Source organism: Lissotriton helveticus, chromosome 12, assembly GCF_964261635.1.
Source record: "Lissotriton helveticus chromosome 12, aLisHel1.1, whole genome shotgun sequence".
In the NCBI taxonomy this organism is placed as follows: domain Eukaryota; kingdom Metazoa; phylum Chordata; class Amphibia; order Caudata; family Salamandridae; genus Lissotriton; species Lissotriton helveticus.
Genome location: NC_136073.1, coordinates 657,709,287 through 657,735,485, shown reverse-complemented (window position 1 = coordinate 657,735,485; position 26,199 = coordinate 657,709,287). Strand labels below are relative to the sequence as shown.

The following is a 26,199-nucleotide window of genomic DNA, read 5'->3' as shown; positions in this document are numbered from 1 at the left end:
AGCGTGAGTCTAGGTGCCACCTTGAAAAAGGAGGGTGACGTCTGGCCTCTGACAGCAGGAATATTAAGAGAGGAGAAAACATACTGCCTGCTATCGTGAAATTCCAAGATAGTCACGAAAAGCAATCTCATGCACTGCACAAGCTCTTTCCCATGATGCACCTCTCCTGCACTCTGTCGATGCAAATGAGCAAGCAGAGAGTTCAGGAATAAAACACCTAAGCTCATGTCCCCAAAAAACAGCAGCAGACAACTCGCAGATATATTCACCAATTTCTAATGCTTTTCTTTTAAACACACGATAAACAGCCTCACCTGTGGTAAGGCTTAAAAAAATTGAATAAACTCGTAAATGTTCCTCTCCACGGAAATCTTTAGTAAAAGGCGAAAGATTTTTTCGTTTTGAAGAGAAACCAGAGTAAGTTAGAATATGGCTCTCTGGGGGTAAGTGGCACCACATCAAAGACCCCGTCATTGCGAGGGTGAGGACCTGAGAGGTATTTTTAGGCTCTAAGAAAGAGGACAAGAACCAGGCCAGTGAGGGAAGCAGGCCCAATTTTCAGAGTCTCTGCTCAAAGCACAGAAAATCAAAAAGGTGGACAGTTCCCATGCGTCTGTCTGGAAATATGCAAATTCTTTTCTGTACACACCTCAGCTCATTAGGAGGCGTTGCGGCTGCTGGGCAAGGGGAACGGGAAGCGTGCATCAGGCTTTAGGTGAAGTGACACTGTAGGACTTTTGTCCCCCAGCGATTTTACGCTTTCCACACCATCCTTCCAATCGATAGGCTGTGAGCCACCACTGTGCTCTGCACATAGCCATGCACTTTAAGTCCCTTTTTCGCACGTACTTTCATTAAACCTGAATATAGAAGTATATATCTGTCTAGGCTAGAGGCACATGAAACAGGACTGGCGTGCCGCTTCAAGTGTACCTGAGAGGAATCTGACTCATGATTGGCCACCCTCTCAGGGCACCGACTCAGGATTGGCCAACCTCTATGGGGCACCTCCAACGGGCACAAATAACGGGCAAGCCCTATGAAAAGCACAGCGTGAGTCTAGGTGCCACCTTGAAAAAGGAGGGTGACGTCTGGCCTCTGACAGCAGGAATATTAAGAGAGGAGAAAACATACTGCCTGCTATCGTGAAATTCCAAGATAGTCACGAAAAGCAATCTCATGCACTGCAGAAGCTCTTTCCCATGATGCACCGCTCCTGCACTCTGTCTATGCAAATGAGCAAGCAGAGAGTTCAGGAATAAAACACCTAAGCTCATGTCCCCAAAAAACAGCAGCAGACAACTCGCAGATATATTCACCAATTTCTAATGCTTTTCTTTTAAACACAAGATAAACAGCCTCACCGGTGGTAAGGCTTAAAAAAATTGAACAAACTCGTAAATGTTCCTCTCCACGGAAATCTTTAGTAAAAGGCGAAAGATTTTTTCATTTTGAAGAGAAACCAGAGTAAGTTAGAATATGGCTCTCTGGGGGTAAGTGGCACCACATCAAAGACCCCGTCATTGCGAGGGTGAGGACCTGAGAGGTATTTTTAGGCTCTAAGAAAGAGGACAAGAACCAGGCCAGTGAGGGAAGCAGGCCCAATTTTCAGAGTCTCTGCTCAAAGCACAGAAAATCAAAAAGGTGGACAGTTCCCATGCGTCTGTCTGGAAATATGCAAATTCTTTTCTGTACACACCTCAGCTCATTAGGAGGCGTTGCGGCTGCTGGGCAAGGGGAACGGGAAGCGTGCATCAGGCTTTAGGTGAAGTGACACTGTAGGACTTTTGTCCCCCAGCGATTTTACGCTTTCCACACCATCCTTCCAATCGATAGGCTGTGAGCCACCACTGTGCTCTGCACATAGCCATGCACTTTAAGTCCCTTTTTCGCACGTACTTTCATTAAACCTGAATATAGAAGTATATATCTGTCTAGGCTAGAGGCACATGAAACAGGACTGGCGTGCCGCTTCAAGTGTACCTGAGAGGAATCTGACTCAGGATTGGCCACCCTCTCAGGGCACCGACTCAGGATTGGCCAACCTCTATGGGGCACCTCTAACGTGGACAAATAACGGGCAAGCCCTATGAAAAGCACAGCGTGAGTCTAGGTGCCACCTTGAAAAAGGAGGGTGACGTCTGGCCTCTGACAGCAGGAATATTAAGAGAGGAGAAAACATACTGCCTGCTATCGTGAAATTCCAAGATAGTCACGAAAAGCAATCTCATGCACTGCACAAGCTCTTTCCCATGATGCACCTCTCCTGCACTCTGTCTATGCAAATGAGCAAGCAGAGAGTTCAGGAATAAAACACCTAAGCTCATGTCCCCAAAAAACAGCAGCAGACAACTCGCAGATATATTCACCAATTTCTAATGCTTTTCTTTTAAACACAAGATAAACAGCCTCACCGGTGGTAAGGCTTAAAAAAATTGAACAAACTCGTAAATGTTCCTCTCCACGGAAATCTTTAGTAAAAGGCGAAAGATTTTTTCATTTTGAAGAGAAACCAGAGTAAGTTAGAATATGGCTCTCTGGGGGTAAGTGGCACCACATCAAAGACCCCGTCATTGCGAGGGTGAGGACCTGAGAGGTATTTTTAGGCTCTAAGAAAGAGGACAAGAACCAGGCCAGTGAGGGAAGCAGGCCCAATTTTCAGAGTCTCTGCTCAAAGCACAGAAAATCAAAAAGGTGGACAGTTCCCATGCGTCTGTCTGGAAATATGCAAATTCTTTTCTGTACACACCTCAGCTCATTAGGAGGCGTTGCGGCTGCTGGGCAAGGGGAACGGGAAGCGTGCATCAGGCTTTAGGTGAAGTGACACTGTAGGACTTTTGTCCCCCAGCGATTTTACGCTTTCCACACCATCCTTCCAATCAATAGGCTGTGAGCCACCACTGTGCTCTGCACATAGCCATGCACTTTAAGTCCCTTTTTCGCACGTACTTTCATTAAACCTGAATATAGAAGTATATATCTGTCTAGGCTAGAGGCACATGAAACAGGACTGGCGTGCCGCTTCAAGTGTACCTGAGAGGAATCTGACTCAGGATTGGCCACCCTCTCAGGGCACCGACTCAGGATTGGCCAACCTCTATGGGGCACCTCTAACGTGGACAAATAACGGGCAAGCCCTATGAAAAGCACAGCGTGAGTCTAGGTGACACCTTGAAAAAGGAGGGTGACGTCTGGCCTCTGACAGCAGGAATATTAAGAGAGGAGAAAACATACTGCCTGCTATCGTGAAATTCCAAGATAGTCACGAAAAGCAATCTCATGCACTGCACAAGCTCTTTCCCATGATGCACCTCTCCTGCACTCTGTCTATGCAAATGAGCAAGCAGAGAGTTCAGGAATAAAACACCTAAGCTCATGTCCCCAAAAAACAGCAGCAGACAACTCGCAGATATATTCACCAATTTCTAATGCTTTTCTTTTAAACACAAGATAAACAGCCTCACCGGTGGTAAGGCTTAAAAAAATTGAATAAACTCGTAAATGTTCCTCTCCACGGAAATCTTTAGTAAAAGGCGAAAGATTTTTTCGTTTTGAAGAGAAACCAGAGTAAATTAGAATATGGCTCTCTGGGGGTAAGTGGCACCACATCAAAGACCCCGTCATTGCGAGGGTGAGGACCTGAGAGGTATTTTTAGGCTCTAAGAAAGAGGACAAGAACCAGGCCGGTGAGGGAAGCAGGCCCAATTTTCAGAGTCTCTGCTCAAAGCACAGAAAATCAAAAAGGTGGACAGTTCCCATGCGTCTGTCTGGAAATATGCAAATTCTTTTCTGTACACACCTCAGCTCATTAGGAGGCGTTGCGGCTGCTGGGCAAGGGGAACGGGAAGCGTGCATCAGGCTTTAGGTGAAGTGACACTGTAGGACTTTTGTCCCCCAGCGATTTTACGCTTTCCACACCATCCTTCCAATCGATAGGCTGTGAGCCACCACTGTGCTCTGCACATAGCCATGCACTTTAAGTCCCTTTTTCGTACGTACTTTCATTAAACCTGAATATAGAAGTATATATCTGTCTAGGCTAGAGGCACATGAAACAGGACTGGCGTGCCGCTTCAAGTGTACCTGAGAGGAATCTGACTCAGGATTGGCCACCCTCTCAGGGCACCGACTCAGGATTGGCCAACCTCTATGGGGCACCTCTAACGTGCACAAATAACGGGCAAGCCCTATGAAAAGCACAGTGTGAGTCTAGGTGCCACCTTGAAAAAGGAGGGTGACGTCTGGCCTCTGACAGCAGGAATATTAAGAGAGGAGAAAACATACTGCCTGCTATCGTGAAATTCCAAGATAGTCACGAAAAGCAATCTCATGCACTGCACAAGCTCTTTCCCATGATGCACCTCTCCTGCACTCTGTCTATGCAAATGAGCAAGCAGAGAGTTCAGGAATAAAACACCTAAGCTCATGTCCCCAAAAAACAGCAGCAGACAACTCGCAGATATATTCACCAATTTCTAATGCTTTTCTTTTAAACACAAGATAAACAGCCTCACCGGTGGTAAGGCTTAAAAAAATTGAATAAACTCGTAAATGTTCCTCTCCACGGAAATCTTTAGTAAAAGGCGAAAGATTTTTTCGTTTTGAAGAGAAACCAGAGTAAGTTAGAATATGGCTCTCTGGGGGTAAGTGGCACCACATCAAAGACCCCGTCATTGCGAGGGTGAGGACCTGAGAGGTATTTTTAGGCTCTAAGAAAGAGGACAAGAACCAGGCCAGTGAGGGAAGCAGGCCCAATTTTCAGAGTCTCTGCTCAAAGCACAGAAAATCAAAAAGGTGGACAGTTCCCATGCGTCTGTCTGGAAATATGCAAATTCTTTTCTGTACACACCTCAGCTCATTAGGAGGCGTTGCGGCTGCTGGGCAAAGGGAACGGGAAGCGTGCATCAGGCTTTAGGTGAAGTGACACTGTAGGACTTTTGTCCCCCAGCGATTTTACGCTTTCCACACCATCCTTCCAATCGATAGGCTGTGAGCCACCACTGTGCTCTGCACATAGCCATGCACTTTAAGTCCCTTTTTCGCACGTACTTTCATTAAACCTGAATATAGAAGTATATATCTGTCTAGGCTAGAGGCACATGAAACAGGACTGGCGTGCCGCTTCAAGTGTACCTGAGAGGAATCTGACTCAGGATTGGCCACCCTCTCAGGGCACCGACTCAGGATTGGCCAACCTCTATGGGGCACCTCTAACGTGCACAAATAACGGGCAAGCCCTATGAAAAGCACAGCGTGAGTCTAGGTGACACCTTGAAAAAGGAGGGTGACGTCTGGCCTCTGACAGCAGGAATATTAAGAGAGGAGAAAACATACTGCCTGCTATCGTGAAATTCCAAGATAGTCACGAAAAGCAATCTCATGCACTGCACAAGCTCTTTCCCATGATGCACCTCTCCTGCACTCTGTCTATGCAAATGAGCAAGCAGAGAGTTCAGGAATAAAACACCTAAGCTCATGTCCCCAAAAAACAGCAGCAGACAACTCGCAGATATATTCACCAATTTCTAATGCTTTTCTTTTAAACACAAGATAAACAGCCTCACCGGTGGTAAGGCTTAAAAAAATTGAATAAACTCGTAAATGTTCCTCTCCACGGAAATCTTTAGTAAAAGGCGAAAGATTTTTTCGTTTTGAAGAGAAACCAGAGTAAGTTAGAATATGGCTCTCTGGGGGTAAGTGGCACCACATCAAAGACCCCGTCATTGCGAGGGTGAGGACCTGAGAGGTATTTTTAGGCTCTAAGAAAGAGGACAAGAACCAGGCCAGTGAGGGAAGCAGGCCCAATTTTCAGAGTCTCTGCTCAAAGCACAGAAAATCAAAAAGGTGGACAGTTCCCATGCGTCTGTCTGGAAATATGCAAATTCTTTTCTGTACACACCTCAGCTCATTAGGAGGCGTTGCGGCTGCTGGGCAAGGGGAACGGGAAGCGTGCATCAGGCTTTAGGTGAAGTGACACTGTAGGACTTTTGTCCCCCAGCGATTTTACGCTTTCCACACCATCCTTCCAATCGATAGGCTGTGAGCCACCACTGTGCTCTGCACATAGCCATGCACTTTAAGTCCCTTTTTCGCACGTACTTTCATTAAACCTGAATATAGAAGTATATATCTGTCTAGGCTAGAGGCACATGAAACAGGACTGGCGTGCCGCTTCAAGTGTACCTGAGAGGAATCTGACTCAGGATTGGCCACCCTCTCAGGGCACCGACTCAGGATTGGCCAACCTCTATGGGGCACCTCTAACGTGCACAAATAACGGGCAAGCCCTATGAAAAGCACAGCGTGAGTCTAGGTGCCACCTTGAAAAAGGAGGGTGACGTCTGGCCTCTGACAGCAGGAATATTAAGAGAGGAGAAAACATACTGCCTGCTATCGTGAAATTCCAAGATAGTCACGAAAAGCAATCTCATGCACTGCACAAGCTCTTTCCCATGATGCACCTCTCCTGCACTCTGTCTATGCAAATGAGCAAGCAAAGAGTTCAGGAATAAAACACCTAAGCTCATGTCCCCAAAAAACAGCAGCAGACAACTCGCAGATATATTCACCAATTTCTAATGCTTTTCTTTTAAACACAAGATAAACAGCCTCACCGGTGGTAAGGCTTAAAAAAATTGAATAAATTCGTAAATGTTCCTCTCCACGGAAATCTTTAGTAAAAGGCGAAAGATTTTTTCGTTTTGAAGAGAAACCAGAGTAAGTTAGAATATGGCTCTCTGGGGGTAAGTGGCACCACATCAAAGACCCCGTCATTGCGAGGGTGAGGACCTGAGAGGTATTTTTAGGCTCTAAGAAAGAGGACAAGAACCAGGCCAGTGAGGGAAGCAGGCCCAATTTTCAGAGTCTCTGCTCAAAGCACAGAAAATCAAAAAGGTGGACAGTTCCCATGCGTCTGTCTGGAAATATGCAAATTCTTTTCTGTACACACCTCAGCTCATTAGGAGGCGTTGCGGCTGCTGGGCAAGGGGAACGGGAAGCGTGCATCAGGCTTTAGGTGAAGTGACACTGTAGGACTTTTGTCCCCCAGCGATTTTACGCTTTCCACACCATCCTTCCAATCGATAGGCTGTGAGCCACCACTGTGCTCTGCACATAGCCATGCACTTTAAGTCCCTTTTTCGCACGTACTTTCATTAAACCTGAATATAGAAGTATATATCTGTCTAGGCTAGAGGCACATGAAACAGGACTGGCGTGCCGCTTCAAGTGTACCTGAGAGGAATCTGACTCATGATTGGCCACCCTCTCAGGGCACCGACTCAGGATTGGCCAACCTCTAACGGGCACAAATAACGGGCAAGCCCTATGAAAAGCACAGCGTGAGTCTAGGTGCCACCTTGAAAAAGGAGGGTGACGTCTGGCCTCTGACAGCAGGAATATTAAGAGAGGAGAAAACATACTGCCTGCTATCGTGAAATTCCAAGATAGTCACGAAAAGCAATCTCATGCACTGCACAAGCTCTTTCCCATGATGCACCTCTCCTGCACTCTGTCTATGCAAATGAGCAAGCAGAGAGTTCAGGAATAAAACACCTAAGCTCATGTCCCCAAAAAACAGCAGCAGACAACTCGCAGATATATTCACCAATTTCTAATGCTTTTCTTTTAAACACAAGATAAACAGCCTCACCGGTGGTAAGGCTTAAAAAAATTGAATAAACTCGTAAATGTTCCTCTCCACGGAAATCTTTAGTAAAAGGCGAAAGATTTTTTCGTTTTGAAGAGAAACCAGAGTAAGTTAGAATATGGCTCTCTGGGGGTAAGTGGCACCACATCAAAGACCCCGTCATTGCGAGGGTGAGGACCTGAGAGGTATTTTTAGGCTCTAAGAAAGAGGACAAGAACCAGGCCAGTGAGGGAAGCAGGCCCAATTTTCAGAGTCTCTGCTCAAAGCACAGAAAATCAAAAAGGTGGACAGTTCCCATGCGTCTGTCTGGAAATATGCAAATTCTTTTCTGTACACACCTCAGCTCATTAGGAGGCGTTGCGGCTGCTGGGCAAGGGGAACGGGAAGCGTGCATCAGGCTTTAGGTGAAGTGACACTGTAGGACTTTTGTCCCCCAGCGATTTTACGCTTTCCACACCATCCTTCCAATCGATAGGCTGTGAGCCACCACTGTGCTCTGCACATAGCCATGCACTTTAAGTCCCTTTTTCGCACGTACTTTCATTAAACCTGAATATAGAAGTATATATCTGTCTAGGCTAGAGGCACATGAAACAGGACTGGCGTGCCGCTTCAAGTGTACCTGAGAGGAATCTGACTCAGGATTGGCCACCCTCTCAGGGCACCGACTCAGGATTGGCCAACCTCTATGGGGCACCTCTAACGTGCACAAATAACGGGCAAGCCCTATGAAAAGCACAGCGTGAGTCTAGGTGCCACCTTGAAAAAGGAGGGTGACGTCTGGCCTCTGACAGCAGGAATATTAAGAGAGGAGAAAACATACTGCCTGCTATCGTGAAATTCCAAGATAGTCACGAAAAGCAATCTCATGCACTGCACAAGCTCTTTCCCATGATGCACCTCTCCTGCACTCTGTCGATGCAAATGAGCAAGCAGAGAGTTCAGGAATAAAACACCTAAGCTCATGTCCCCAAAAAACAGCAGCAGACAACTCGCAGATATATTCACCAATTTCTAATGCTTTTCTTTTAAACACACGATAAACAGCCTCACCTGTGGTAAGGCTTAAAAAAATTGAATAAACTCATAAATGTTCCTCTCCACGGAAATCTTTAGTAAAAGGCGAAAGATTTTTTCGTTTTGAAGAGAAACCAGAGTAAGTTAGAATATGGCTCTCTGGGGGTAAGTGGCACCACATCAAAGACCCCGTCATTGCGAGGGTGAGGACCTGAGAGGTATTTTTAGGCTCTAAGAAAGAGGACAAGAACCAGGCCAGTGAGGGAAGCAGGCCCAATTTTCAGAGTCTCTGCTCAAAGCACAGAAAATCAAAAAGGTGGACAGTTCCCATGCGTCTGTCTGGAAATATGCAAATTCTTTTCTGTACACACCTCAGCTCATTAGGAGGCGTTGCGGCTGCTGGGCAAGGGGAACGGGAAGCGTGCATCAGGCTTTAGGTGAAGTGACACTGTAGGACTTTTGTCCCCCAGCGATTTTACGCTTTCCACACCATCCTTCCAATCGATAGGCTGTGAGCCACCACTGTGCTCTGCACATAGCCATGCACTTTAAGTCCCTTTTTCGCACGTACTTTCATTAAACCTGAATATAGAAGTATATATCTGTCTAGGCTAGAGGCACATGAAACAGGACTGGCGTGCCGCTTCAAGTGTACCTGAGAGGAATCTGACTCATGATTGGCCACCCTCTCAGGGCACCGACTCAGGATTGGCCAACCTCTATGGGGCACCTCTAACGGGCACAAATAACGGGCAAGCCCTATGAAAAGCACAGCGTGAGTCTAGGTGCCACCTTGAAAAAGGAGGGTGACGTCTGGCCTCTGACAGCAGGAATATTAAGAGAGGAGAAAACATACTGCCTGCTATCGTGAAATTCCAAGATAGTCACGAAAAGCAATCTCATGCACTGCAGAAGCTCTTTCCCATGATGCACCGCTCCTGCACTCTGTCTATGCAAATGAGCAAGCAGAGAGTTCAGGAATAAAACACCTAAGCTCATGTCCCCAAAAAACAGCAGCAGACAACTCGCAGATATATTCACCAATTTCTAATGCTTTTCTTTTAAACACAAGATAAACAGCCTCACCGGTGGTAAGGCTTAAAAAAATTGAACAAACTCGTAAATGTTCCTCTCCACGGAAATCTTTAGTAAAAGGCGAAAGATTTTTTCATTTTGAAGAGAAACCAGAGTAAGTTAGAATATGGCTCTCTGGGGGTAAGTGGCACCACATCAAAGACCCCGTCATTGCGAGGGTGAGGACCTGAGAGGTATTTTTAGGCTCTAAGAAAGAGGACAAGAACCAGGCCAGTGAGGGAAGCAGGCCCAATTTTCAGAGTCTCTGCTCAAAGCACAGAAAATCAAAAAGGTGGACAGTTCCCATGCGTCTGTCTGGAAATATGCAAATTCTTTTCTGTACACACCTCAGCTCATTAGGAGGCGTTGCGGCTGCTGGGCAAGGGGAACGGGAAGCGTGCATCAGGCTTTAGGTGAAGTGACACTGTAGGACTTTTGTCCCCCAGCGATTTTACGCTTTCCACACCATCCTTCCAATCGATAGGCTGTGAGCCACCACTGTGCTCTGCACATAGCCATGCACTTTAAGTCCCTTTTTCGCACGTACTTTCATTAAACCTGAATATAGAAGTATATATCTGTCTAGGCTAGAGGCACATGAAACAGGACTGGCGTGCCGCTTCAAGTGTACCTGAGAGGAATCTGACTCAGGATTGGCCACCCTCTCAGGGCACCGACTCAGGATTGGCCAACCTCTATGGGGCACCTCTAACGTGGACAAATAACGGGCAAGCCCTATGAAAAGCACAGCGTGAGTCTAGGTGCCACCTTGAAAAAGGAGGGTGACGTCTGGCCTCTGACAGCAGGAATATTAAGAGAGGAGAAAACATACTGCCTGCTATCGTGAAATTCCAAGATAGTCACGAAAAGCAATCTCATGCACTGCACAAGCTCTTTCCCATGATGCACCTCTCCTGCACTCTGTCTATGCAAATGAGCAAGCAGAGAGTTCAGGAATAAAACACCTAAGCTCATGTCCCCAAAAAACAGCAGCAGACAACTCGCAGATATATTCACCAATTTCTAATGCTTTTCTTTTAAACACAAGATAAACAGCCTCACCGGTGGTAAGGCTTAAAAAAATTGAACAAACTCGTAAATGTTCCTCTCCACGGAAATCTTTAGTAAAAGGCGAAAGATTTTTTCATTTTGAAGAGAAACCAGAGTAAGTTAGAATATGGCTCTCTGGGGGTAAGTGGCACCACATCAAAGACCCCGTCATTGCGAGGGTGAGGACCTGAGAGGTATTTTTAGGCTCTAAGAAAGAGGACAAGAACCAGGCCAGTGAGGGAAGCAGGCCCAATTTTCAGAGTCTCTGCTCAAAGCACAGAAAATCAAAAAGGTGGACAGTTCCCATGCGTCTGTCTGGAAATATGCAAATTCTTTTCTGTACACACCTCAGCTCATTAGGAGGCGTTGCGGCTGCTGGGCAAGGGGAACGGGAAGCGTGCATCAGGCTTTAGGTGAAGTGACACTGTAGGACTTTTGTCCCCCAGCGATTTTACGCTTTCCACACCATCCTTCCAATCAATAGGCTGTGAGCCACCACTGTGCTCTGCACATAGCCATGCACTTTAAGTCCCTTTTTCGCACGTACTTTCATTAAACCTGAATATAGAAGTATATATCTGTCTAGGCTAGAGGCACATGAAACAGGACTGGCGTGCCGCTTCAAGTGTACCTGAGAGGAATCTGACTCAGGATTGGCCACCCTCTCAGGGCACCGACTCAGGATTGGCCAACCTCTATGGGGCACCTCTAACGTGGACAAATAACGGGCAAGCCCTATGAAAAGCACAGCGTGAGTCTAGGTGACACCTTGAAAAAGGAGGGTGACGTCTGGCCTCTGACAGCAGGAATATTAAGAGAGGAGAAAACATACTGCCTGCTATCGTGAAATTCCAAGATAGTCACGAAAAGCAATCTCATGCACTGCACAAGCTCTTTCCCATGATGCACCTCTCCTGCACTCTGTCTATGCAAATGAGCAAGCAGAGAGTTCAGGAATAAAACACCTAAGCTCATGTCCCCAAAAAACAGCAGCAGACAACTCGCAGATATATTCACCAATTTCTAATGCTTTTCTTTTAAACACAAGATAAACAGCCTCACCGGTGGTAAGGCTTAAAAAAATTGAATAAACTCGTAAATGTTCCTCTCCACGGAAATCTTTAGTAAAAGGCGAAAGATTTTTTCGTTTTGAAGAGAAACCAGAGTAAATTAGAATATGGCTCTCTGGGGGTAAGTGGCACCACATCAAAGACCCCGTCATTGCGAGGGTGAGGACCTGAGAGGTATTTTTAGGCTCTAAGAAAGAGGACAAGAACCAGGCCGGTGAGGGAAGCAGGCCCAATTTTCAGAGTCTCTGCTCAAAGCACAGAAAATCAAAAAGGTGGACAGTTCCCATGCGTCTGTCTGGAAATATGCAAATTCTTTTCTGTACACACCTCAGCTCATTAGGAGGCGTTGCGGCTGCTGGGCAAGGGGAACGGGAAGCGTGCATCAGGCTTTAGGTGAAGTGACACTGTAGGACTTTTGTCCCCCAGCGATTTTACGCTTTCCACACCATCCTTCCAATCGATAGGCTGTGAGCCACCACTGTGCTCTGCACATAGCCATGCACTTTAAGTCCCTTTTTCGTACGTACTTTCATTAAACCTGAATATAGAAGTATATATCTGTCTAGGCTAGAGGCACATGAAACAGGACTGGCGTGCCGCTTCAAGTGTACCTGAGAGGAATCTGACTCAGGATTGGCCACCCTCTCAGGGCACCGACTCAGGATTGGCCAACCTCTATGGGGCACCTCTAACGTGCACAAATAACGGGCAAGCCCTATGAAAAGCACAGCGTGAGTCTAGGTGCCACCTTGAAAAAGGAGGGTGACGTCTGGCCTCTGACAGCAGGAATATTAAGAGAGGAGAAAACATACTGCCTGCTATCGTGAAATTCCAAGATAGTCACGAAAAGCAATCTCATGCACTGCACAAGCTCTTTCCCATGATGCACCTCTCCTGCACTCTGTCTATGCAAATGAGCAAGCAGAGAGTTCAGGAATAAAACACCTAAGCTCATGTCCCCAAAAAACAGCAGCAGACAACTCGCAGATATATTCACCAATTTCTAATGCTTTTCTTTTAAACACAAGATAAACAGCCTCACCGGTGGTAAGGCTTAAAAAAATTGAATAAATTCGTAAATGTTCCTCTCCACGGAAATCTTTAGTAAAAGGCGAAAGATTTTTTCGTTTTGAAGAGAAACCAGAGTAAGTTAGAATATGGCTCTCTGGGGGTAAGTGGCACCACATCAAAGACCCCGTCATTGCGAGGGTGAGGACCTGAGAGGTATTTTTAGGCTCTAAGAAAGAGGACAAGAACCAGGCCAGTGAGGGAAGCAGGCCCAATTTTCAGAGTCTCTGCTCAAAGCACAGAAAATCAAAAAGGTGGACAGTTCCCATGCGTCTGTCTGGAAATATGCAAATTCTTTTCTGTACACACCTCAGCTCATTAGGAGGCGTTGCGGCTGCTGGGCAAGGGGAACGGGAAGCGTGCATCAGGCTTTAGGTGAAGTGACACTGTAGGACTTTTGTCCCCCAGCGATTTTACGCTTTCCACACCATCCTTCCAATCGATAGGCTGTGAGCCACCACTGTGCTCTGCACATAGCCATGCACTTTAAGTCCCTTTTTCGCACGTACTTTCATTAAACCTGAATATAGAAGTATATATCTGTCTAGGCTAGAGGCACATGAAACAGGACTGGCGTGCCGCTTCAAGTGTACCTGAGAGGAATCTGACTCATGATTGGCCACCCTCTCAGGGCACCGACTCAGGATTGGCCAACCTCTAACGGGCACAAATAACGGGCAAGCCCTATGAAAAGCACAGCGTGAGTCTAGGTGCCACCTTGAAAAAGGAGGGTGACGTCTGGCCTCTGACAGCAGGAATATTAAGAGAGGAGAAAACATACTGCCTGCTATCGTGAAATTCCAAGATAGTCACGAAAAGCAATCTCATGCACTGCACAAGCTCTTTCCCATGATGCACCTCTCCTGCACTCTGTCTATGCAAATGAGCAAGCAGAGAGTTCAGGAATAAAACACCTAAGCTCATGTCCCCAAAAAACAGCAGCAGACAACTCGCAGATATATTCACCAATTTCTAATGCTTTTCTTTTAAACACAAGATAAACAGCCTCACCGGTGGTAAGGCTTAAAAAAATTGAATAAACTCGTAAATGTTCCTCTCCACGGAAATCTTTAGTAAAAGGCGAAAGATTTTTTCGTTTTGAAGAGAAACCAGAGTAAGTTAGAATATGGCTCTCTGGGGGTAAGTGGCACCACATCAAAGACCCCGTCATTGCGAGGGTGAGGACCTGAGAGGTATTTTTAGGCTCTAAGAAAGAGGACAAGAACCAGGCCAGTGAGGGAAGCAGGCCCAATTTTCAGAGTCTCTGCTCAAAGCACAGAAAATCAAAAAGGTGGACAGTTCCCATGCGTCTGTCTGGAAATATGCAAATTCTTTTCTGTACACACCTCAGCTCATTAGGAGGCGTTGCGGCTGCTGGGCAAGGGGAACGGGAAGCGTGCATCAGGCTTTAGGTGAAGTGACACTGTAGGACTTTTGTCCCCCAGCGATTTTACGCTTTCCACACCATCCTTCCAATCGATAGGCTGTGAGCCACCACTGTGCTCTGCACATAGCCATGCACTTTAAGTCCCTTTTTCGCACGTACTTTCATTAAACCTGAATATAGAAGTATATATCTGTCTAGGCTAGAGGCACATGAAACAGGACTGGCGTGCCGCTTCAAGTGTACCTGAGAGGAATCTGACTCAGGATTGGCCACCCTCTCAGGGCACCGACTCAGGATTGGCCAACCTCTATGGGGCACCTCTAACGTGCACAAATAACGGGCAAGCCCTATGAAAAGCACAGCGTGAGTCTAGGTGCCACCTTGAAAAAGGAGGGTGACGTCTGGCCTCTGACAGCAGGAATATTAAGAGAGGAGAAAACATACTGCCTGCTATCGTGAAATTCCAAGATAGTCACGAAAAGCAATCTCATGCACTGCACAAGCTCTTTCCCATGATGCACCTCTCCTGCACTCTGTCGATGCAAATGAGCAAGCAGAGAGTTCAGGAATAAAACACCTAAGCTCATGTCCCCAAAAAACAGCAGCAGACAACTCGCAGATATATTCACCAATTTCTAATGCTTTTCTTTTAAACACACGATAAACAGCCTCACCTGTGGTAAGGCTTAAAAAAATTGAATAAACTCGTAAATGTTCCTCTCCACGGAAATCTTTAGTAAAAGGCGAAAGATTTTTTCGTTTTGAAGAGAAACCAGAGTAAGTTAGAATATGGCTCTCTGGGGGTAAGTGGCACCACATCAAAGACCCCGTCATTGCGAGGGTGAGGACCTGAGAGGTATTTTTAGGCTCTAAGAAAGAGGACAAGAACCAGGCCAGTGAGGGAAGCAGGCCCAATTTTCAGAGTCTCTGCTCAAAGCACAGAAAATCAAAAAGGTGGACAGTTCCCATGCGTCTGTCTGGAAATATGCAAATTCTTTTCTGTACACACCTCAGCTCATTAGGAGGCGTTGCGGCTGCTGGGCAAGGGGAACGGGAAGCGTGCATCAGGCTTTAGGTGAAGTGACACTGTAGGACTTTTGTCCCCCAGCGATTTTACGCTTTCCACACCATCCTTCCAATCGATAGGCTGTGAGCCACCACTGTGCTCTGCACATAGCCATGCACTTTAAGTCCCTTTTTCGCACGTACTTTCATTAAACCTGAATATAGAAGTATATATCTGTCTAGGCTAGAGGCACATGAAACAGGACTGGCGTGCCGCTTCAAGTGTACCTGAGAGGAATCTGACTCATGATTGGCCACCCTCTCAGGGCACCGACTCAGGATTGGCCAACCTCTATGGGGCACCTCTAACGGGCACAAATAACGGGCAAGCCCTATGAAAAGCACAGCGTGAGTCTAGGTGCCACCTTGAAAAAGGAGGGTGACGTCTGGCCTCTGACAGCAGGAATATTAAGAGAGGAGAAAACATACTGCCTGCTATCGTGAAATTCCAAGATAGTCACGAAAAGCAATCTCATGCACTGCAGAAGCTCTTTCCCATGATGCACCGCTCCTGCACTCTGTCTATGCAAATGAGCAAGCAGAGAGTTCAGGAATAAAACACCTAAGCTCATGTCCCCAAAAAACAGCAGCAGACAACTCGCAGATATATTCACCAATTTCTAATGCTTTTCTTTTAAACACAAGATAAACAGCCTCACCGGTGGTAAGGCTTAAAAAAATTGAACAAACTCGTAAATGTTCCTCTCCACGGAAATCTTTAGTAAAAGGCGAAAGATTTTTTCATTTTGAAGAGAAACCAGAGTAAGTTAGAATATGGCTCTCTGGGGGTAAGTGGCACCACATCAAAGACCCCGTCATTGCGAGGGTGAGGACCTGAGAGGTATTTTTAGGCTCTAAGAAAGAGGACAAGAACCAGGCCAGTGAGGGAAGCAGGCCCAATTTTCAGAGTCTCTGCTCAAAGCACAGAAAATCAAAAAGGTGGACAGTTCCCATGCGTCTGTCTGGAAATATGCAAATTCTTTTCTGTACACACCTCAGCTCATTAGGAGGCGTTGCGGCTGCTGGGCAAGGGGAACGGGAAGCGTGCATCAGGCTTTAGGTGAAGTGACACTGTAGGACTTTTGTCCCCCAGCGATTTTACGCTTTCCACACCATCCTTCCAATCGATAGGCTGTGAGCCACCACTGTGCTCTGCACATAGCCATGCACTTTAAGTCCCTTTTTCGCACGTACTTTCATTAAACCTGAATATAGAAGTATATATCTGTCTAGGCTAGAGGCACATGAAACAGGACTGGCGTGCCGCTTCAAGTGTACCTGAGAGGAATCTGACTCAGGATTGGCCACCCTCTCAGGGCACCGACTCAGGATTGGCCAACCTCTATGGGGCACCTCTAACGTGGACAAATAACGGGCAAGCCCTATGAAAAGCACAGCGTGAGTCTAGGTGCCACCTTGAAAAAGGAGGGTGACGTCTGGCCTCTGACAGCAGGAATATTAAGAGAGGAGAAAACATACTGCCTGCTATCGTGAAATTCCAAGATAGTCACGAAAAGCAATCTCATGCACTGCACAAGCTCTTTCCCATGATGCACCTCTCCTGCACTCTGTCTATGCAAATGAGCAAGCAGAGAGTTCAGGAATAAAACACCTAAGCTCATGTCCCCAAAAAACAGCAGCAGACAACTCGCAGATATATTCACCAATTTCTAATGCTTTTCTTTTAAACACAAGATAAACAGCCTCACCGGTGGTAAGGCTTAAAAAAATTGAACAAACTCGTAAATGTTCCTCTCCACGGAAATCTTTAGTAAAAGGCGAAAGATTTTTTCATTTTGAAGAGAAACCAGAGTAAGTTAGAATATGGCTCTCTGGGGGTAAGTGGCACCACATCAAAGACCCCGTCATTGCGAGGGTGAGGACCTGAGAGGTATTTTTAGGCTCTAAGAAAGAGGACAAGAACCAGGCCAGTGAGGGAAGCAGGCCCAATTTTCAGAGTCTCTGCTCAAAGCACAGAAAATCAAAAAGGTGGACAGTTCCCATGCGTCTGTCTGGAAATATGCAAATTCTTTTCTGTACACACCTCAGCTCATTAGGAGGCGTTGCGGCTGCTGGGCAAGGGGAACGGGAAGCGTGCATCAGGCTTTAGGTGAAGTGACACTGTAGGACTTTTGTCCCCCAGCGATTTTACGCTTTCCACACCATCCTTCCAATCAATAGGCTGTGAGCCACCACTGTGCTCTGCACATAGCCATGCACTTTAAGTCCCTTTTTCGCACGTACTTTCATTAAACCTGAATATAGAAGTATATATCTGTCTAGGCTAGAGGCACATGAAACAGGACTGGCGTGCCGCTTCAAGTGTACCTGAGAGGAATCTGACTCAGGATTGGCCACCCTCTCAGGGCACCGACTCAGGATTGGCCAACCTCTATGGGGCACCTCTAACGTGGACAAATAACGGGCAAGCCCTATGAAAAGCACAGCGTGAGTCTAGGTGACACCTTGAAAAAGGAGGGTGACGTCTGGCCTCTGACAGCAGGAATATTAAGAGAGGAGAAAACATACTGCCTGCTATCGTGAAATTCCAAGATAGTCACGAAAAGCAATCTCATGCACTGCAGAAGCTCTTTCCCATGATGCACCGCTCCTGCACTCTGTCTATGCAAATGAGCAAGCAGAGAGTTCAGGAATAAAACACCTAAGCTCATGTCCCCAAAAAACAGCAGCAGACAACTCGCAGATATATTCACCAATTTCTAATGCTTTTCTTTTAAACACAAGATAAACAGCCTCACCGGTGGTAAGGCTTAAAAAAATTGAACAAACTCGTAAATGTTCCTCTCCACGGAAATCTTTAGTAAAAGGCGAAAGATTTTTTCATTTTGAAGAGAAACCAGAGTAAGTTAGAATATGGCTCTCTGGGGGTAAGTGGCACCACATCAAAGACCCCGTCATTGCGAGGGTGAGGACCTGAGAGGTATTTTTAGGCTCTAAGAAAGAGGACAAGAACCAGGCCAGTGAGGGAAGCAGGCCCAATTTTCAGAGTCTCTGCTCAAAGCACAGAAAATCAAAAAGGTGGACAGTTCCCATGCGTCTGTCTGGAAATATGCAAATTCTTTTCTGTACACACCTCAGCTCATTAGGAGGCGTTGCGGCTGCTGGGCAAGGGGAACGGGAAGCGTGCATCAGGCTTTAGGTGAAGTGACACTGTAGGACTTTTGTCCCCCAGCGATTTTACGCTTTCCACACCATCCTTCCAATCGATAGGCTGTGAGCCACCACTGTGCTCTGCACATAGCCATGCACTTTAAGTCCCTTTTTCGCACGTACTTTCATTAAACCTGAATATAGAAGTATATATCTGTCTAGGCTAGAGGCACATGAAACAGGACTGGCGTGCCGCTTCAAGTGTACCTGAGAGGAATCTGACTCAGGATTGGCCACCCTCTCAGGGCACCGACTCAGGATTGGCCAACCTCTATGGGGCACCTCTAACGTGGACAAATAACGGGCAAGCCCTATGAAAAGCACAGCGTGAGTCTAGGTGCCACCTTGAAAAAGGAGGGTGACGTCTGGCCTCTGACAGCAGGAATATTAAGAGAGGAGAAAACATACTGCCTGCTATCGTGAAATTCCAAGATAGTCACGAAAAGCAATCTCATGCACTGCACAAGCTCTTTCCCATGATGCACCTCTCCTGCACTCTGTCTATGCAAATGAGCAAGCAGAGAGTTCAGGAATAAAACACCTAAGCTCATGTCCCCAAAAAACAGCAGCAGACAACTCGCAGATATATTCACCAATTTCTAATGCTTTTCTTTTAAACACAAGATAAACAGCCTCACCGGTGGTAAGGCTTAAAAAAATTGAACAAACTCGTAAATGTTCCTCTCCACGGAAATCTTTAGTAAAAGGCGAAAGATTTTTTCATTTTGAAGAGAAACCAGAGTAAGTTAGAATATGGCTCTCTGGGGGTAAGTGGCACCACATCAAAGACCCCGTCATTGCGAGGGTGAGGACCTGAGAGGTATTTTTAGGCTCTAAGAAAGAGGACAAGAACCAGGCCAGTGAGGGAAGCAGGCCCAATTTTCAGAGTCTCTGCTCAAAGCACAGAAAATCAAAAAGGTGGACAGTTCCCATGCGTCTGTCTGGAAATATGCAAATTCTTTTCTGTACACACCTCAGCTCATTAGGAGGCGTTGCGGCTGCTGGGCAAGGGGAACGGGAAGCGTGCATCAGGCTTTAGGTGAAGTGACACTGTAGGACTTTTGTCCCCCAGCGATTTTACGCTTTCCACACCATCCTTCCAATCAATAGGCTGTGAGCCACCACTGTGCTCTGCACATAGCCATGCACTTTAAGTCCCTTTTTCGCACGTACTTTCATTAAACCTGAATATAGAAGTATATATCTGTCTAGGCTAGAGGCACATGAAACAGGACTGGCGTGCCGCTTCAAGTGTACCTGAGAGGAATCTGACTCAGGATTGGCCACCCTCTCAGGGCACCGACTCAGGATTGGCCAACCTCTATGGGGCACCTCTAACGTGGACAAATAACGGGCAAGCCCTATGAAAAGCACAGCGTGAGTCTAGGTGACACCTTGAAAAAGGAGGGTGACGTCTGGCCTCTGACAGCAGGAATATTAAGAGAGGAGAAAACATACTGCCTGCTATCGTGAAATTCCAAGATAGTCACGAAAAGCAATCTCATGCACTGCACAAGCTCTTTCCCATGATGCACCTCTCCTGCACTCTGTCTATGCAAATGAGCAAGCAGAGAGTTCAGGAATAAAACACCTAAGCTCATGTCCCCAAAAAACAGCAGCAGACAACTCGCAGATATATTCACCAATTTCTAATGCTTTTCTTTTAAACACAAGATAAACAGCCTCACCGGTGGTAAGGCTTAAAAAAATTGAATAAACTCGTAAATGTTCCTCTCCACGGAAATCTTTAGTAAAAGGCGAAAGATTTTTTCGTTTTGAAGAGAAACCAGAGTAAATTAGAATATGGCTCTCTGGGGGTAAGTGGCACCACATCAAAGACCCCGTCATTGCGAGGGTGAGGACCTGAGAGGTATTTTTAGGCTCTAAGAAAGAGGACAAGAACCAGGCCGGTGAGGGAAGCAGGCCCAATTTTCAGAGTCTCTGCTCAAAGCACAGAAAATCAAAAAGGTGGACAGTTCCCATGCGTCTGTCTGGAAATATGCAAATTCTTTTCTGTACACACCTCAGCTCATTAGGAGGCGTTGCGGCTGCTGGGCAAGGGGAACGGGAAGCGTGCATCAGGCTTTAGGTGAAGTGACACTGTAGGACTTTTGTCCCCCAGCGATTTTACGCTTTCCACACCATCCTTCCAATCGATAGGCTGTGAGCCACCACTGTGCTCTGCACATAGCCATGCACTTTAAGTCCCTTTTTCGTACGTACTTTCATTAAACCTGAATATAGAAGTATATATCTGTCTAGGCTAGAGGCACATGAAACAGGACTGGCGTGCCGCTTCAAGTGTACCTGAGAGGAATCTGACTCAGGATTGGCCACCCTCTCAGGGCACCGACTCAGGATTGGCCAACCTCTATGGGGCACCTCTAACGTGCACAAATAACGGGCAAGCCCTATGAAAAGCACAGCGTGAGTCTAGGTGCCACCTTGAAAAAGGAGGGTGACGTCTGGCCTCTGACAGCAGGAATATTAAGAGAGGAGAAAACATACTGCCTGCTATCGTGAAATTCCAAGATAGTCACGAAAAGCAATCTCATGCACTGCACAAGCTCTTTCCCATGATGCACCTCTCCTGCACTCTGTCTATGCAAATGAGCAAGCAGAGAGTTCAGGAATAAAACACCTAAGCTCATGTCCCCAAAAAACAGCAGCAGACAACTCGCAGATATATTCACCAATTTCTAATGCTTTTCTTTTAAACACAAGATAAACAGCCTCACCGGTGGTAAGGCTTAAAAAAATTGAATAAACTCGTAAATGTTCCTCTCCACGGAAATCTTTAGTAAAAGGCGAAAGATTTTTTCGTTTTGAAGAGAAACCAGAGTAAGTTAGAATATGGCTCTCTGGGGGTAAGTGGCACCACATCAAAGACCCCGTCATTGCGAGGGTGAGGACCTGAGAGGTATTTTTAGGCTCTAAGAAAGAGGACAAGAACCAGGCCAGTGAGGGAAGCAGGCCCAATTTTCAGAGTCTCTGCTCAAAGCACAGAAAATCAAAAAGGTGGACAGTTCCCATGCGTCTGTCTGGAAATATGCAAATTCTTTTCTGTACACACCTCAGCTCATTAGGAGGCGTTGCGGCTGCTGGGCAAAGGGAACGGGAAGCGTGCATCAGGCTTTAGGTGAAGTGACACTGTAGGACTTTTGTCCCCCAGCGATTTTACGCTTTCCACACCATCCTTCCAATCGATAGGCTGTGAGCCACCACTGTGCTCTGCACATAGCCATGCACTTTAAGTCCCTTTTTCGCACGTACTTTCATTAAACCTGAATATAGAAGTATATATCTGTCTAGGCTAGAGGCACATGAAACAGGACTGGCGTGCCGCTTCAAGTGTACCTGAGAGGAATCTGACTCAGGATTGGCCACCCTCTCAGGGCACCGACTCAGGATTGGCCAACCTCTATGGGGCACCTCTAACGTGCACAAATAACGGGCAAGCCCTATGAAAAGCACAGCGTGAGTCTAGGTGACACCTTGAAAAAGGAGGGTGACGTCTGGCCTCTGACAGCAGGAATATTAAGAGAGGAGAAAACATACTGCCTGCTATCGTGAAATTCCAAGATAGTCACGAAAAGCAATCTCATGCACTGCACAAGCTCTTTCCCATGATGCACCTCTCCTGCACTCTGTCTATGCAAATGAGCAAGCAGAGAGTTCAGGAATAAAACACCTAAGCTCATGTCCCCAAAAAACAGCAGCAGACAACTCGCAGATATATTCACCAATTTCTAATGCTTTTCTTTTAAACACAAGATAAACAGCCTCACCGGTGGTAAGGCTTAAAAAAATTGAATAAACTCGTAAATGTTCCTCTCCACGGAAATCTTTAGTAAAAGGCGAAAGATTTTTTCGTTTTGAAGAGAAACCAGAGTAAGTTAGAATATGGCTCTCTGGGGGTAAGTGGCACCACATCAAAGACCCCGTCATTGCGAGGGTGAGGACCTGAGAGGTATTTTTAGGCTCTAAGAAAGAGGACAAGAACCAGGCCAGTGAGGGAAGCAGGCCCAATTTTCAGAGTCTCTGCTCAAAGCACAGAAAATCAAAAAGGTGGACAGTTCCCATGCGTCTGTCTGGAAATATGCAAATTCTTTTCTGTACACACCTCAGCTCATTAGGAGGCGTTGCGGCTGCTGGGCAAGGGGAACGGGAAGCGTGCATCAGGCTTTAGGTGAAGTGACACTGTAGGACTTTTGTCCCCCAGCGATTTTACGCTTTCCACACCATCCTTCCAATCGATAGGCTGTGAGCCACCACTGTGCTCTGCACATAGCCATGCACTTTAAGTCCCTTTTTCGCACGTACTTTCATTAAACCTGAATATAGAAGTATATATCTGTCTAGGCTAGAGGCACATGAAACAGGACTGGCGTGCCGCTTCAAGTGTACCTGAGAGGAATCTGACTCAGGATTGGCCACCCTCTCAGGGCACCGACTCAGGATTGGCCAACCTCTATGGGGCACCTCTAACGTGCACAAATAACGGGCAAGCCCTATGAAAAGCACAGCGTGAGTCTAGGTGCCACCTTGAAAAAGGAGGGTGACGTCTGGCCTCTGACAGCAGGAATATTAAGAGAGGAGAAAACATACTGCCTGCTATCGTGAAATTCCAAGATAGTCACGAAAAGCAATCTCATGCACTGCACAAGCTCTTTCCCATGATGCACCTCTCCTGCACTCTGTCTATGCAAATGAGCAAGCAAAGAGTTCAGGAATAAAACACCTAAGCTCATGTCCCCAAAAAACAGCAGCAGACAACTCGCAGATATATTCACCAATTTCTAATGCTTTTCTTTTAAACACAAGATAAACAGCCTCACCGGTGGTAAGGCTTAAAAAAATTGAATAAATTCGTAAATGTTCCTCTCCACGGAAATCTTTAGTAAAAGGCGAAAGATTTTTTCGTTTTGAAGAGAAACCAGAGTAAGTTAGAATATGGCTCTCTGGGGGTAAGTGGCACCACATCAAAGACCCCGTCATTGCGAGGGTGAGGACCTGAGAGGTATTTTTAGGCTCTAAGAAAGAGGACAAGAACCAGGCCAGTGAGGGAAGCAGGCCCAATTTTCAGAGTCTCTGCTCAAAGCACAGAAAATCAAAAAGGTGGACAGTTCCCATGCGTCTGTCTGGAAATATGCAAATTCTTTTCTGTACACACCTCAGCTCATTAGGAGGCGTTGCGGCTGCTGGGCAAGGGGAACGGGAAGCGTGCATCAGGCTTTAGGTGAAGTGACACTGTAGGACTTTTGTCCCCCAGCGATTTTACGCTTTCCACACCATCCTTCCAATCGATAGGCTGTGAGCCACCACTGTGCTCTGCACATAGCCATGCACTTTAAGTCCCTTTTTCGCACGTACTTTCATTAAACCTGAATATAGAAGTATATATCTGTCTAGGCTAGAGGCACATGAAACAGGACTGGCGTGCCGCTTCAAGTGTACCTGAGAGGAATCTGACTCATGATTGGCCACCCTCTCAGGGCACCGACTCAGGATTGGCCAACCTCTAACGGGCACAAATAACGGGCAAGCCCTATGAAAAGCACAGCGTGAGTCTAGGTGCCACCTTGAAAAAGGAGGGTGACGTCTGGCCTCTGACAGCAGGAATATTAAGAGAGGAGAAAACATACTGCCTGCTATCGTGAAATTCCAAGATAGTCACGAAAAGCAATCTCATGCACTGCACAAGCTCTTTCCCATGATGCACCTCTCCTGCACTCTGTCTATGCAAATGAGCAAGCAGAGAGTTCAGGAATAAAACACCTAAGCTCATGTCCCCAAAAAACAGCAGCAGACAACTCGCAGATATATTCACCAATTTCTAATGCTTTTCTTTTAAACACAAGATAAACAGCCTCACCGGTGGTAAGGCTTAAAAAAATTGAATAAACTCGTAAATGTTCCTCTCCACGGAAATCTTTAGTAAAAGGCGAAAGATTTTTTCGTTTTGAAGAGAAACCAGAGTAAGTTAGAATATGGCTCTCTGGGGGTAAGTGGCACCACATCAAAGACCCCGTCATTGCGAGGGTGAGGACCTGAGAGGTATTTTTAGGCTCTAAGAAAGAGGACAAGAACCAGGCCAGTGAGGGAAGCAGGCCCAATTTTCAGAGTCTCTGCTCAAAGCACAGAAAATCAAAAAGGTGGACAGTTCCCATGCGTCTGTCTGGAAATATGCAAATTCTTTTCTGTACACACCTCAGCTCATTAGGAGGCGTTGCGGCTGCTGGGCAAGGGGTACGGGAAGCGTGCATCAGGCTTTAGGTGAAGTGACACTGTAGGACTTTTGTCCCCCAGCGATTTTACGCTTTCCACACCATCCTTCCAATCGATAGGCTGTGAGCCACCACTGTGCTCTGCACATAGCCATGCACTTTAAGTCCCTTTTTCGCACGTACTTTCATTAAACCTGAATATAGAAGTATATATCTGTCTAGGCTAGAGGCACATGAAACAGGACTGGCGTGCCGCTTCAAGTGTACCTGAGAGGAATCTGACTCAGGATTGGCCACCCTCTCAGGGCACCGACTCAGGATTGGCCAACCTCTATGGGGCACCTCTAACGTGCACAAATAACGGGCAAGCCCTATGAAAAGCACAGCGTGAGTCTAGGTGCCACCTTGAAAAAGGAGGGTGACGTCTGGCCTCTGACAGCAGGAATATTAAGAGAGGAGAAAACATACTGCCTGCTATCGTGAAATTCCAAGATAGTCACGAAAAGCAATCTCATGCACTGCACAAGCTCTTTCCCATGATGCACCTCTCCTGCACTCTGTCGATGCAAATGAGCAAGCAGAGAGTTCAGGAATAAAACACCTAAGCTCATGTCCCCAAAAAACAGCAGCAGACAACTCGCAGATATATTCACCAATTTCTAATGCTTTTCTTTTAAACACACGATAAACAGCCTCACCTGTGGTAAGGCTTAAAAAAATTGAATAAACTCGTAAATGTTCCTCTCCACGGAAATCTTTAGTAAAAGGCGAAAGATTTTTTCGTTTTGAAGAGAAACCAGAGTAAGTTAGAATATGGCTCTCTGGGGGTAAGTGGCACCACATCAAAGACCCCGTCATTGCGAGGGTGAGGACCTGAGAGGTATTTTTAGGCTCTAAGAAAGAGGACAAGAACCAGGCCAGTGAGGGAAGCAGGCCCAATTTTCAGAGTCTCTGCTCAAAGCACAGAAAATCAAAAAGGTGGACAGTTCCCATGCGTCTGTCTGGAAATATGCAAATTCTTTTCTGTACACACCTCAGCTCATTAGGAGGCGTTGCGGCTGCTGGGCAAGGGGAACGGGAAGCGTGCATCAGGCTTTAGGTGAAGTGACACTGTAGGACTTTTGTCCCCCAGCGATTTTACGCTTTCCACACCATCCTTCCAATCGATAGGCTGTGAGCCACCACTGTGCTCTGCACATAGCCATGCACTTTAAGTCCCTTTTTCGCACGTACTTTCATTAAACCTGAATATAGAAGTATATATCTGTCTAGGCTAGAGGCACATGAAACAGGACTGGCGTGCCGCTTCAAGTGTACCTGAGAGGAATCTGACTCATGATTGGCCACCCTCTCAGGGCACCGACTCAGGATTGGCCAACCTCTAACGGGCACAAATAACGGGCAAGCCCTATGAAAAGCACA

The 26,199-nt window shown here is 46.5% G+C and overlaps 25 non-coding genes across 25 annotated transcripts; all 25 read right to left on the bottom strand.

The window, feature by feature from the left end:
• Positions 1–306: 306 nt before the first annotated feature.
• Positions 307–421, bottom strand: LOC144801547 (U5 spliceosomal RNA). Its single transcript, XR_013605353.1, has one exon. It is a non-coding gene; the product is annotated as a U5 spliceosomal RNA (small nuclear RNA).
• Positions 422–1,356: 935 nt separating this feature from the next.
• Positions 1,357–1,471, bottom strand: LOC144800595 (U5 spliceosomal RNA). Its single transcript, XR_013604489.1, has one exon. It is a non-coding gene; the product is annotated as a U5 spliceosomal RNA (small nuclear RNA).
• A 935-nt stretch (positions 1,472–2,406) lies between these two features.
• LOC144800594 (U5 spliceosomal RNA) lies at positions 2,407–2,521 on the bottom strand. Its single transcript, XR_013604488.1, has one exon. It is a non-coding gene; the product is annotated as a U5 spliceosomal RNA (small nuclear RNA).
• Positions 2,522–3,456: 935 nt separating this feature from the next.
• Positions 3,457–3,571, bottom strand: LOC144800233 (U5 spliceosomal RNA). The gene has a single exon (XR_013604145.1). It is a non-coding gene; the product is annotated as a U5 spliceosomal RNA (small nuclear RNA).
• A 935-nt stretch (positions 3,572–4,506) lies between these two features.
• Positions 4,507–4,621, bottom strand: LOC144800232 (U5 spliceosomal RNA). The gene has a single exon (XR_013604144.1). It is a non-coding gene; the product is annotated as a U5 spliceosomal RNA (small nuclear RNA).
• Positions 4,622–5,556: 935 nt separating this feature from the next.
• Positions 5,557–5,671, bottom strand: LOC144800231 (U5 spliceosomal RNA). Its single transcript, XR_013604143.1, has one exon. It is a non-coding gene; the product is annotated as a U5 spliceosomal RNA (small nuclear RNA).
• A 935-nt stretch (positions 5,672–6,606) lies between these two features.
• LOC144800746 (U5 spliceosomal RNA) lies at positions 6,607–6,721 on the bottom strand. The gene has a single exon (XR_013604632.1). It is a non-coding gene; the product is annotated as a U5 spliceosomal RNA (small nuclear RNA).
• A 922-nt stretch (positions 6,722–7,643) lies between these two features.
• LOC144800229 (U5 spliceosomal RNA) lies at positions 7,644–7,758 on the bottom strand. The gene has a single exon (XR_013604141.1). It is a non-coding gene; the product is annotated as a U5 spliceosomal RNA (small nuclear RNA).
• A 935-nt stretch (positions 7,759–8,693) lies between these two features.
• Positions 8,694–8,808, bottom strand: LOC144800517 (U5 spliceosomal RNA). Its single transcript, XR_013604413.1, has one exon. It is a non-coding gene; the product is annotated as a U5 spliceosomal RNA (small nuclear RNA).
• A 935-nt stretch (positions 8,809–9,743) lies between these two features.
• LOC144800593 (U5 spliceosomal RNA) lies at positions 9,744–9,858 on the bottom strand. Its single transcript, XR_013604487.1, has one exon. It is a non-coding gene; the product is annotated as a U5 spliceosomal RNA (small nuclear RNA).
• Positions 9,859–10,793: 935 nt separating this feature from the next.
• LOC144800592 (U5 spliceosomal RNA) lies at positions 10,794–10,908 on the bottom strand. Its single transcript, XR_013604486.1, has one exon. It is a non-coding gene; the product is annotated as a U5 spliceosomal RNA (small nuclear RNA).
• A 935-nt stretch (positions 10,909–11,843) lies between these two features.
• Positions 11,844–11,958, bottom strand: LOC144800228 (U5 spliceosomal RNA). The gene has a single exon (XR_013604140.1). It is a non-coding gene; the product is annotated as a U5 spliceosomal RNA (small nuclear RNA).
• Positions 11,959–12,893: 935 nt separating this feature from the next.
• LOC144800745 (U5 spliceosomal RNA) lies at positions 12,894–13,008 on the bottom strand. The gene has a single exon (XR_013604631.1). It is a non-coding gene; the product is annotated as a U5 spliceosomal RNA (small nuclear RNA).
• A 922-nt stretch (positions 13,009–13,930) lies between these two features.
• On the bottom strand, positions 13,931–14,045 carry LOC144800227 (U5 spliceosomal RNA). Its single transcript, XR_013604139.1, has one exon. It is a non-coding gene; the product is annotated as a U5 spliceosomal RNA (small nuclear RNA).
• A 935-nt stretch (positions 14,046–14,980) lies between these two features.
• LOC144801546 (U5 spliceosomal RNA) lies at positions 14,981–15,095 on the bottom strand. The gene has a single exon (XR_013605352.1). It is a non-coding gene; the product is annotated as a U5 spliceosomal RNA (small nuclear RNA).
• A 935-nt stretch (positions 15,096–16,030) lies between these two features.
• On the bottom strand, positions 16,031–16,145 carry LOC144800591 (U5 spliceosomal RNA). Its single transcript, XR_013604485.1, has one exon. It is a non-coding gene; the product is annotated as a U5 spliceosomal RNA (small nuclear RNA).
• A 935-nt stretch (positions 16,146–17,080) lies between these two features.
• LOC144800590 (U5 spliceosomal RNA) lies at positions 17,081–17,195 on the bottom strand. The gene has a single exon (XR_013604484.1). It is a non-coding gene; the product is annotated as a U5 spliceosomal RNA (small nuclear RNA).
• A 935-nt stretch (positions 17,196–18,130) lies between these two features.
• LOC144800589 (U5 spliceosomal RNA) lies at positions 18,131–18,245 on the bottom strand. The gene has a single exon (XR_013604483.1). It is a non-coding gene; the product is annotated as a U5 spliceosomal RNA (small nuclear RNA).
• Positions 18,246–19,180: 935 nt separating this feature from the next.
• On the bottom strand, positions 19,181–19,295 carry LOC144800588 (U5 spliceosomal RNA). The gene has a single exon (XR_013604482.1). It is a non-coding gene; the product is annotated as a U5 spliceosomal RNA (small nuclear RNA).
• Positions 19,296–20,230: 935 nt separating this feature from the next.
• LOC144800226 (U5 spliceosomal RNA) lies at positions 20,231–20,345 on the bottom strand. The gene has a single exon (XR_013604138.1). It is a non-coding gene; the product is annotated as a U5 spliceosomal RNA (small nuclear RNA).
• A 935-nt stretch (positions 20,346–21,280) lies between these two features.
• LOC144800225 (U5 spliceosomal RNA) lies at positions 21,281–21,395 on the bottom strand. Its single transcript, XR_013604137.1, has one exon. It is a non-coding gene; the product is annotated as a U5 spliceosomal RNA (small nuclear RNA).
• Positions 21,396–22,330: 935 nt separating this feature from the next.
• Positions 22,331–22,445, bottom strand: LOC144800224 (U5 spliceosomal RNA). The gene has a single exon (XR_013604136.1). It is a non-coding gene; the product is annotated as a U5 spliceosomal RNA (small nuclear RNA).
• Positions 22,446–23,380: 935 nt separating this feature from the next.
• Positions 23,381–23,495, bottom strand: LOC144800744 (U5 spliceosomal RNA). Its single transcript, XR_013604630.1, has one exon. It is a non-coding gene; the product is annotated as a U5 spliceosomal RNA (small nuclear RNA).
• A 922-nt stretch (positions 23,496–24,417) lies between these two features.
• On the bottom strand, positions 24,418–24,532 carry LOC144800223 (U5 spliceosomal RNA). The gene has a single exon (XR_013604135.1). It is a non-coding gene; the product is annotated as a U5 spliceosomal RNA (small nuclear RNA).
• A 935-nt stretch (positions 24,533–25,467) lies between these two features.
• LOC144801545 (U5 spliceosomal RNA) lies at positions 25,468–25,582 on the bottom strand. The gene has a single exon (XR_013605351.1). It is a non-coding gene; the product is annotated as a U5 spliceosomal RNA (small nuclear RNA).
• Positions 25,583–26,199: the final 617 nt, after the last annotated feature.